Below are 11,171 nucleotides of genomic sequence, written 5' to 3'. Positions count from 1 at the left end.
GGGGTTAATTCTGAAAAATTAGAAAAAATGAGGTATTTTTAACTTACGAATGGGTGATTGGATCTCCATGAAATTTGATTTTTAGAAGGATATCGTGGCTCAAAGCTCTTATTTTAAATCCTGACCGGATCTGGTGACATTGGGGGAAGTTTGAGGTGGGGAGACCTAAAATGATGGGAAACCCTTAGATTGGAAGGATTGGGATGAAACTTGGTTGGAAAAATAAGCAAAAGTCTTGCATACGTAATTTACATAATTGGAACGGATCCGCTCAATTGCGGGGGGGGGGGGGGGGTAATTCTGAAAAATAAGAAAAATAACGTATTTTTAACTTACGAAGGAGTGATCGGATCTTCATGAAACTTCATATTTAGAAGGACCTCGTAACTCTGATATCTTATTTTAAATCTCAACCGGATCAAACGTAATTGGGGGGGGGGGGGCAGTTGGGGGGACCGGAAATCTTAGAAAATACTTAAAGCGGTGAGATCAGGATGAAACTGGATGGGAAGAATAGAAACCTGTCTAAGATACGTGACTGACATAACTGGACCGGATCTGCTCTCTTTGGTGGAATTGGGAGGGGGGAGGTAATTTTGAAAATTGAGGTATTTGTAACTTACGAAAGGGTGACCAGATCTTAATGAAATTTGATATTTAGAAGGATCTTGTGCTATAAAGTTTAACTTTAGGTTCTGACCTTCTCACAAGTGCCAAATGAGCTCTTGGCTCTTGGCTCTTCCGACCTCGTCCAAATGAGCTCTTGGCTCTTCCGACCTCGTACCATATGAGCTCTCGGCTCTTCCGACCTCGTCACAAGTGCCATATGAGCTCTTAGCTCTTGTTTTATTAGTTTTTAGTTTTTTTTTGTAGTTTTTGCCTTTTTTAGTTTTTTCAGTTTTTTTTTTAGTTTTTTATTGGTTTTTACCTTTATTTTAGCTTATTTTTCAGTTTTTTCCTTTTTTTAGTTTTTTTAGTTTTTAGTTTTTTTTAGTTTTTTACCTTTTTTTAGTTTTTTTAGTTTTTTTAGTTTTTTAGCTTTTTTATTTTTTTTATTAGTTTTTAGTTTTTTTGTAGTTTTTGCCTTTTTTTAGTTTTTTTAGTTTTTTAGCTTTTTTATTAGTTTTTTTTTTTTTAGTTTTTGCCTTTTTTTAGTTTTTTTAGTTTTTTAGCTTTTTTATTTTTTTTATTAGTTTTTAGTTTTTTTGTAGTTTTTGCTTTTTTTAGTTTTTTTCAGTTTTCAGTTTTGTCACCTGATCCAGTTTTTTCAGGTGACGTCACCTGATCCATCCACAGATCCACACACAGACAACTTATTTTTATATATATAGATATATATATATATTCGTATACACATATATACACATATTAGATCGTATCTGTATTTGTGTCTGTCTGTCCTCTATGCATTGCTACGGTTTTAATTTGATCGCAACGAAACTTTAAAAATTTGTTGGATACAGTCTTGCGTAGGTGTTAGGCAAAAATTATCCCCTGTCCCCAAAGGCCTTCTTAATACTTTTTGTGCTGATTGAAATTAGAAACCCCTAAAAAGAATACTTGACAATTCTTGCCGTTCAAATCGTTCATATTTTCGGGACATTCAATTAACGGGTTACTAAGGATGATTCTGTCATCGAGCACACTTTCGGAAGTATAAAATTCCTTTTCAGTAAGCTCTCTGAATTTTTCATTTTCAAATTGCCTTAGACCTTTGGTTCGTCCGTTTAAAGCCTCTTACAAATGCACTTTTATCTTGATATACTCTAAATAACTAGATTCTACTGAATGACCAATAATTTAAATTTTATTTTCTCAACAAGTGTGTATTTGGTGTGACCAGTACTGGCTCTTACTCAGATTTTTTTAGGGAGGGGGGGGGGGGGTAAAAGAAAACACTACTACTAATACTAATAACTCACTGCAGCACCAAGCCGCCTGAGGCCAACACAGCTACGCAGAATCCTCTAACCCAATCTATTTAAAGCCTCCCACTTTACACCCTCCCAGGAAGTTCACATTTCCTTTAAATCTTTATTTATGACATCCTCCAAGCCCAGACAAGGACGACCTGCTTTCCGTGTAGCCCCAGACGGTTAGCCAAAAAGGACAATCTTCGGTAATATGTCATCCTTCATCCGTAGAACGTGGCCTAACCATCTCAACCTTTCTTTCAATATAGCCCTAGAAACCGGGACTGAACCCATTTTTCGTACAACCTACTGTTTGAAATACGGTCAGTCAGCCGGGTACCCAGAACAATCCGTAGGCAATTTCTCTGGAAAACATCTAGTAAATTTTCATCTGCTTTGGGGAGCGCCCATGCTTCAGAGCCATATTTGACCACTGTTATCATTGTAGCTTCCAATATTCTAATTTTGGTTTGCAGACTTATCTTTCTATTCTTCCAAACTTTTTTTCAACTGTGAAAAAACACCCTGAGCCTTAGCTATTCTACTTTTAACATCTTCACTGCTCCCACCATCTTTACTAATAATACTACCAAGGTAAGTGAAGCTGCCCACCTGATCAATCTTTTTGTTACCCAACGTCACCTTTTCATCCTTACTTATTCCTAGCCTTAGTGACTTAGTCTTCTTCACATTAATTTTCAAACCTATTCTAGCACCCTGAACTCGGAAAACCTCTAAAAATTCATCATTTTGCTCACACTTTCATCTAATATGCTTAAATCAGCAGCATTATCGAATTCCAGGAGTGTTTTTCCTCTCCATTTTATTCCGAGGTCTCCAATTGCCTTTCCTGTGCTCCTTAAGACGAAGTCCATCAAAATGATCCATATAAAAGGGGGATAGAACACAACCCTGCTTAACTCCTGATTTAATACAAAGCCAGCTGCTAACCTCATTTCCTACCTTCACCAAAGCAGTATTATTCTCGTATATAGCACAAATCACTTTAATGAATTTTTGTGGTATACCATATAAGGGTAAGACCTTTGCTAACGCTCTTCTATCAACAGAATCGAAAGCTTGCTCACAATCGATAAAACTGAGGACCAAAGGTGTTTGACAACAAAGGGACTTCTCAATTATTAACCTAAGAGTGAAAACTTGGTCGACACATCCTATATATTTTCCAAAACCGCACTGTTCTTCCCTTGAGATTCTATCTGTAGCATTTCTCAGTCTAAAAAGTATCATATTACTCAGTAATTTGCTACCTACAGAGACCAGACTAGTGGCTCGATAATTACGACACCCACTCTTGTCACCTTTCTTATACACTGGTTTAATTAAGATTTTCATAAAATCATTGGGTACTTCCCCTTTTTCAAAAATCACGTTCATAATCTTCAGTAGCTTACTCCCAACTTGGCTCAAAGCCACCATATTTAAGAAACTCATTAATCATACTATCAGCACCTGGAGACTTATTATTTTTTAATCCTTTTAGTACTGTCGCTAATTCTTCCTCACTAAACAAATCTTCCTTCACATCCAAGGTATCACAAACTTTTTCATTTTCATCTTTATCTTTTCCTGTTACTGTTTCTCGATTTAGCACATTCTCAAAATGTTCCACCCATCTTTCTTTAACTTTTTCCTTATCACTAATTGTAGCCCCATTTCTGTCTCTAACTGGGACTAGTCCGGATTGGCTACTCCCGTTCAATTTATTAACATGCGACTATAATATTTTACTATTATGCCGTCTATTCAAAGCCCATCAGCAACTTCACAAATTGTTTTTCTAAATTATTCCATCCATCTTCCACATTGTCAAATTTTAAACCCTGAAGTTTAGTATTCAACTCTTCCTGGAAGTTTTTTCTCAAATTTTCATCCTGGAGTCTACCGACATCAACCTTAGACACTACTAGATGGTGATCTTTACTTTTAACTCCAATAACAGCACTCCTATACACCCTAGGATCTTGTATTGATCCTGCTAGTCTTTTGTTTACAATAACATAATCAATAAGGTTTGCTGTCTTACCATCACGTGAATATCATCTCAACTTATGGGCCATTTTGTGACCAAGTGCCGTATTGGATATAACTAAGTTGTTATACCTACAAAATTGCAAAAGCCTATAGCCACTACTGTTTTCTTTTCCTACACCAAAATTTACCAAAATTTTATTTTGTAATTTGAATAAGCTGCTGTGAATTTTTATTTCGGAGATTCCGACTGTGAGGCTTCCCCCGCGTACGTTAATGCATCGGAATCTGAAACATTCACGTAGATTACTTGATCATAATTTTTTGTTTGTTTATTGATTATTGTTTACGATTCTAAGGCTCTTGTGTCTTACCCGTATATGTATCATATAAATTCCTAAATTATAATAGATTTTTTCCCTAGTCGGACTTGGCTGATCTTCCAAATGTTGTTTTTCATTCGTCAAGCTACCCTGAATCTGGTGCGAAGAGAGCCACTGAGTCAAGTCCTGAGAAGCTAGTGCCTTCAGACGTTGAAGTTTTTGTACGTTTCACTCTTCTTTTTTCTTTTGGTTTTATTAAGAGAACTTTCTTAAATGAATGTCATTCAATCATTTTATTTTTTCTCATTTTGCTGTCATCTTGTTTGACTTTGTTTTATTCGAAGATTTTTGTTTTTCGAAAAAATATCTTAAACAAGAAGTATTCTGTATTTAATGAATCTCTATTATTAAACGAAAAATTATTTTATATGTTATATCTATATATATAAAAATAAGTTGTCTGTCTGTCTGTGGGTCTGTGGATCTGTGGATCAGGTGACGTCATGTTTCGGCTGACCTCATGAAATTAGTTGCCGTCATTTTTGTTATGACGATGCTTAGTATATTGTAAAACACATTAATTTGGTTAATAATATACCATTTAAAACACCAAAATGAACATGCTGGAGTAGTCACTCGGTGAGAGAGGGTATCAGAACGGAGAATGAAGGTCCCAGGTTCAAATCTTGGTTAGGCTAAAAAAGGTAAAAAACTAAAAACTAAAAAAAAAACGGAAAAAAACTAAAAAAAGGCAAAAACTACAAAAAAACTAAAAACTAATAAAAAAATATAAAAGCCGAAAAACTAAAAAAACTAAAGAAACTAAAAAAAGGAAAAAACTTAAAAAACTAAAAACTAAAAAAAACTAAAAAAAAGGAAAAATGAAAAATAGAAGAGAAAAAGAATACTAATAAAATTAAAAAAAAAAATAAAAAAAAATAAAAAAGATAAAAAGCTAAAAAAAGGTAAAAACCAATAAAAACTAAAAAGAAAAAAAGGTAAAAAACTAAAAAAAAAATTCATCTAAAAAACTAAAAAAAAACTAAAAAACGTAAAACTAAAAGAACTAAAAAAGTAAAAAAAAAACTAAAAAAAGGAAAAAACTGAAAAATAAGCGGGATATAAAACAGGGGGATATAAATGACGACCGGGACACCGGGACATAAGGAATATAAATGAATCAGAAAATACAACTCATGTTTCCAAATGACGTCGTTTGGAGCCCAAATTGAAAATCCAGATCAATTTATGTCTACTTTCAAAGTAAAAGGGCAAATTTATCATAGAGCAGGGTCTCTTCTACCATTCTCAGGCGAGAATCATAAATTTTTACAATTGTACTTCATCAGTGATAGAAATTCTGAATTGAATGCACGTTGCGAAATTTCTCCCAACATTGAAAGGACAATAGTTTCCCAATTACAACATCTTTTCCACGAAAATAATAATTTAGTGCGTTTGTTCAAAACAGCCATCGATTTGATGCCTACTTATACGCATAAAATTGTTATTTCCGCTGACAAAACGCCTCCTGGCCAACATGTGCGTAGATACAATGCTCCAACTATCGACGAAGTGGCCATCGTTATGGTCGGTGATCAGTTTTTACCTCGAGATATTATTCTCAGGGTTTCCACCACACGTGCTACAACTAAAAATAGGCCTACCAATAATACTTTTAAGAAATATAAACCCACCAAAGCTTTGCTATGGCACTCGACCTGCCGTAAAAAAAACAATGGAAAACCTAATAGAGGCCACAATCTTGACAGGGCCTTTTGAGGGTGAGGCTGTTCTTATTCCTCGCATTCCCAAGATTCCAACGGATCTGCCTTTTCAATTTAAAAGATTGCAATTCCCAATTCGATTAGCATTTGCAATCACCATTAACAAAGCTCAAGGTCAATCATTAGAAAAATGTGGTATAGATCTTAATACTGATTGTTTTTCCCATTGACAATTGTACGTTGCATGTTCGAGGGTCGGTAAACCTGACAATCTATTTATATGCAGCGACAATTGGACAGCGAAGAATGTTGTATATTCGCAAGTTTTACGCAGTTAATTTGTATTTTATCTATCTATCTATCTATCTATCTATATAAAAACGAGTTGTATGTATGCATGTTTGTTTGTTTGTAAAAAGAGCGTTTGCATATGATGTCATTATTAGTACATACGGCTTTGTATATGCAGAGACAATGGGAAAGCCAAGAATGTTGTATATTCGCAATTTTTACGTAGTTTAACTCCTGCAGACGAAATGAATGCTTGCCTAAAAAATTCTAATTTATAGGCACACGTAAAAATATTAAAATTAACTACAAATATGCGTGTCCGATTGCAAAACGATGACTCTGGTCAAACAGTAGACTCAATTTCAGGACGTATACAACTACCTGCTGATTTCTGTAATTTAGTGACGTCCAAAAATGAATTGATTGAAAAAATATTTCCGAATATTCTAAAAAATTATAAAAATAATAAATGGCTAAGTGAAAGAGCGATTCTCGCACCCAAAAATATAGACGTCCACGAAATCAACAATATTGTTTTGAACAAGATTCGAGACCAGGCAGTCCTTTACAAGTCAGTCGACACAGTTTTGGAACCAAATGAAGCGGTTAATTATCCATCTGAATTTTTAAATTCCATAGATCCTTCAGGGTTTCCACCACACGTGCTACAACTAAAAATAGGCGTACCAATAATACTTTTAAGAAATATCAACCCACCAAAGCTTTGCAATGGCACGCGACTTGCCGTAAAAAAAGCAATGGAAAACCTAATAGAGGCCACAATCTTGACAGGGCCTTATGAGGGTGAGGCTGTTCTTATTCCTCGCATTGGTGGGACACAGGGACACAACTACAATGGCGCATAACTAATATGGCGCGTAACGACTTACGCGCGCGGGGGGGCTTGGGGGGGGCGCGAAGCGCCCCACCAACTAGGTGTTGGGGTGGCGCGAAGCGCAACCCCAACAGCTAGTATAACATAAATAAATAAATTTTCAAATGGGGATAAGTCCATTTAATGAGAATACCTAATTTATGACAATATCTAATTTAAGGCGTTACGTCGAAAATATATACATATATACATCAGTATTGATTCAGTAATTTGACTAATCAGTAATTGACTAAGAGGATTATGAATTGAAATCTAGTTTGAAATTTAAACTTGACCTATTTTTCGATGTTCGTTGATTCAGTGCTTTTGCGTTGCCAAATTAACTTGTTTGACCGGTTTACTGGCATTTGAACTATATTATTGAAACTATATGAGCTGCTTTAGCTGTGTGGCTTTTTGCCAAGTTTTATTTAGTGAAAAAGATTTTTCTTTGTCTGGACTGTTCAGTCAGGAACTGCGTGTGAACTGGATTCATTTCATGGGATGCAGCCGAATAGACTAGTACATAATGCTATACTAAATTTTGTCGTGCGGGCGAAATCGAAAGGAAATGCAAATGCCGATATTATCAGAACTGGTTGCAATTTTGTCGCCGACGATTTGGTGAGCGAAGGGAAGAAAACGATTTAGTCTGTGGTGAATTATGCTACTCGGCCAACCGAAAGGCTGAAAATTGCTGATACATTTGCAGAAATTTTGAAAGTTCTTGACGACTGTAATAAGAATTCAGTGGTCCTGCCTACGTTCGTTATATACGAACCAGACGAAGTCCCTACAATTCCTGGTGAGGCAAGCGCTACGTTAACCCTCAAGGTAAATGGTTTATGTCTAGAATTTAAGAACTTTGTGTCTATGGCTAAAGCATAGAGCCTCTGCTGCCCTTCGGCGAGTAGTGTCCCAGGTCCTGCCAATCCTGTAACAGTTAATCCCCAGCCATCCTATGCCGTTGTTCTTAAAATGCCAAAGTCTCTCGATAATCCCGTTGCTTGCAAGCAGTTTTTGGATATTATGTGTCCCAACTCATCCGAAATAAGTGAGCTAAAAAAGGTGAGACAGGACTGGAAACTCATCGTCAAGTCCAAATGTTCTGCTGAAAAGATCGTTGAGAAAATGAAAGTTAGTAAGCCTGAGGTCTCTGTCATGCTCAAAGAGAAAATGTTTATTGCTGTTTTGAAACAGGTTCAACCTAGTATGACACATACTGAAATGGTCCCTTGTTGCAAGTGCATTAAAAGCAATAGAAATCGGTAACTTTGAGCGCTCCAAAGTGTTCAAGCTGTATTTCAGGACCAGGAAGGATCTTGAAGACTTTCTTGTAGTCTCAGTCCGAATCGCTTATGAGAAGCTGCCTGCTGAAGAATTCAAATTTTTCCCAAAAAGCTGTTATTCATGCCATAGAGTTGGTCACTTAGCGATTAATTGCATATTGACGCCTATATGTGGTCGTTTTGTTGCTTCTGATCACACATCCACGAAGGACAATATGTGCACTAAAGATATGTTCTGCATCTTATGGAAAAAGAAAGGCCATACATGCTATAACATAAGCTGTTTGGCTAATTAAGCGATAATCATTACGAATTCCCTACCAAAATGAATATAGAACCTGCCTGTGCTAAGCATGCAGTTGCATTGTGGAATTTAAATAGAAATCTCCTTAACCGGACTGTTTTTATCGAGGACCTTCTTTCAAGATATGATATTGTGTGTTTGCAGGAACATTTTGCAACCTCTCTCAGGCTTACCTTATTGAACCTGTCACCTAACCATCAGGCTTTTACGGTCGAAGCCAAACGCTCTCGCACTCATGGTCGGCCATCTGGCAGCCTTGCGACTTACGTTAGATCCTCTCTATCCACTTATATGTTTGACTCGGTATTAGACTTTCTTGCCGTCAAAATCCAAGATATGGTTATCGTGAACTTGTATCTCCCTACGGACTATCGTAATGATCGATCAGATAGACTGTTTGCCGTAAGTATTTCAAGGATTTCGAAGTATATTGATAAAATAAAAGCGTTTGGACTTTCGTGTCTGATAACAGGTGACTTTAACTGTGATCTTGAAAACCTGAGCGGCAACAACAGTTCAAGTTGTAATCGTGCTAATATGTTATTCAGTATGCTAGCTGATGAATTCATACTCGCGTCTTATATTCATAATTCGGGAAATGTGTCAAACCTAGGTCATGTTATGCACACTCGATCAGTTACATCGAGTGAGGTTCTTGTTTCTGATTCAAATTTTACATCAGACCATTTTCCGTTGTTTTTCAATATTGATTTAGATATTAGTGTTTCGCCTACTCCTCGAAGGCTGGTCTGCAAATGTTGATCTGCACAATGCGTGTAATTCGGCAAGATTTTGGCTTTCGGTTTGGCGTGAGGCTGGCTGTCCACGAGACGGTTGGGTGAATAAGCTTCGAATTCATAGTAAACGCAGTGTTTGGACTTACCTATAAATTCCAATAAATTCCTATATTTTACTGCACTCCTATAAAATGCCTATATTTTGGCTAAAATCCTATTATTCCTATATTTTCGGCTGAAGAGCACTAAGAACATTGCTCATGATTTACAATTTTCTGTCTCTTGGTGTAGATTGATAATTAATCCTTAACTAATGCTTTGTGTTGGGCTTAGTAAGCTGCTTCTGCCTGGACTATGCTGTTGTGTTGACTTGGTAGCCTATGTTTTGTTTTTTGTCATGTTGGGCCTGTCCGAAATGAGCGAAGATCAGTATATAGGCTAGCAGTCTCTGCTTAATGAGACTGGAGTTCTTGCAACTTATGTGTTTCCTGGCTGAACGCTGGCTGGCTGATGTGAATAAGGCCCAGTTATTCAAATGGGCTATTCTAAGATATTTGCTAATCAAGGGAAGTATAATAGATGTGCAGTGGGTAGGCTATATGCTACATTCTGTGATCAATCTGTCCTTTATCTATCTGGTCTTTATCCCCTTCTAAAGAAAAATGATATTAATCAGATTTGGACTTTTTATTTCAGATATTGTAAATTTTTACTTTATCTCCCCCCTTGGTATAGCAACGGTAAGATAATTCGTAAGTTTGATGTCACTGATAGAAGTGCAAAGTTGGCCCTCCTGCATGGAAGGTTGTCGGAATCAGCTTTTTATCGTTTATCGCCTCATCATCCTTTGGTCCGTCTGTTCGGTTAATCTCATTGTAGCATAGTGTTTTTATGGCACTTGGTATTAACCAAGTGACATAGCAATTGCAAATTCTGTCTGTCTGTTGGTCCTGGTTTTGCTACTTTAGGCACTTCCAGGTAAGCTAGGACGATGAAATTTGGCAGGCGTATCAGGAACTGGACCAGATTAAATTAAAAATAGTCGTTTTCCCGATTTGACCATCTGGGGGGTGGGGAGTGGGGGGCCCGTTAATTCAGAAGAAATAGAAAAAAAGAATTATTTTTAACTTACGAACGGTTCATCAGATCCTAATGAAATTTGATGTTTGGAAGGATATCGTGTCTCAGAGCTATTATTTTAAATCCCGACCGGATCTGTTGACATTGGGGGAATTTTGAGGAGGAAACCTAAAATCTTGGAAAACACTTAGAGTGGAGGGATTGGGCTGAAACTTGTTGGGAAAAATAAGCTCAAGTCCTAGATACATCATTGACATAACCAGAACGGATCCGCTCTCTTTGGGGTAGTTGGGAGGGGGGTGATTCTGAAAAGTTAGAAAAAATGAGGTATTTTTAACTTATGAACGGGTGATCGGATCTCAATGAAATTTGATATTTAGACGGATATCGTGTCTCAAAGCTCTTATTTTAAATCCCGACCGGATCTGGGGCATTTGAGGGAGTTTGGGGTGACCTAAAATCATGGAAAACGCTTAGATTGGAGAGATTGGCTGAAGCTTGGTGGGAAAAATAAGCACAAGTCCTAGATACATGATTGACATAACCAGAAGGGATCCGCTCTCTTTGGGGTAGTTTGGGGGAGGTTGATTCTGAAAAATTAGAAAAATGAGGTATTTTTAACTTACGAACGGGTGATCGGA

This window comes from Artemia franciscana, chromosome 6 (assembly GCF_032884065.1).
Source record: "Artemia franciscana chromosome 6, ASM3288406v1, whole genome shotgun sequence".
In the NCBI taxonomy this organism is placed as follows: domain Eukaryota; kingdom Metazoa; phylum Arthropoda; class Branchiopoda; order Anostraca; family Artemiidae; genus Artemia; species Artemia franciscana.
The sequence above is the reverse complement of the archived record's forward strand: the minus strand, read 5'-3'. Positions refer to the sequence as shown.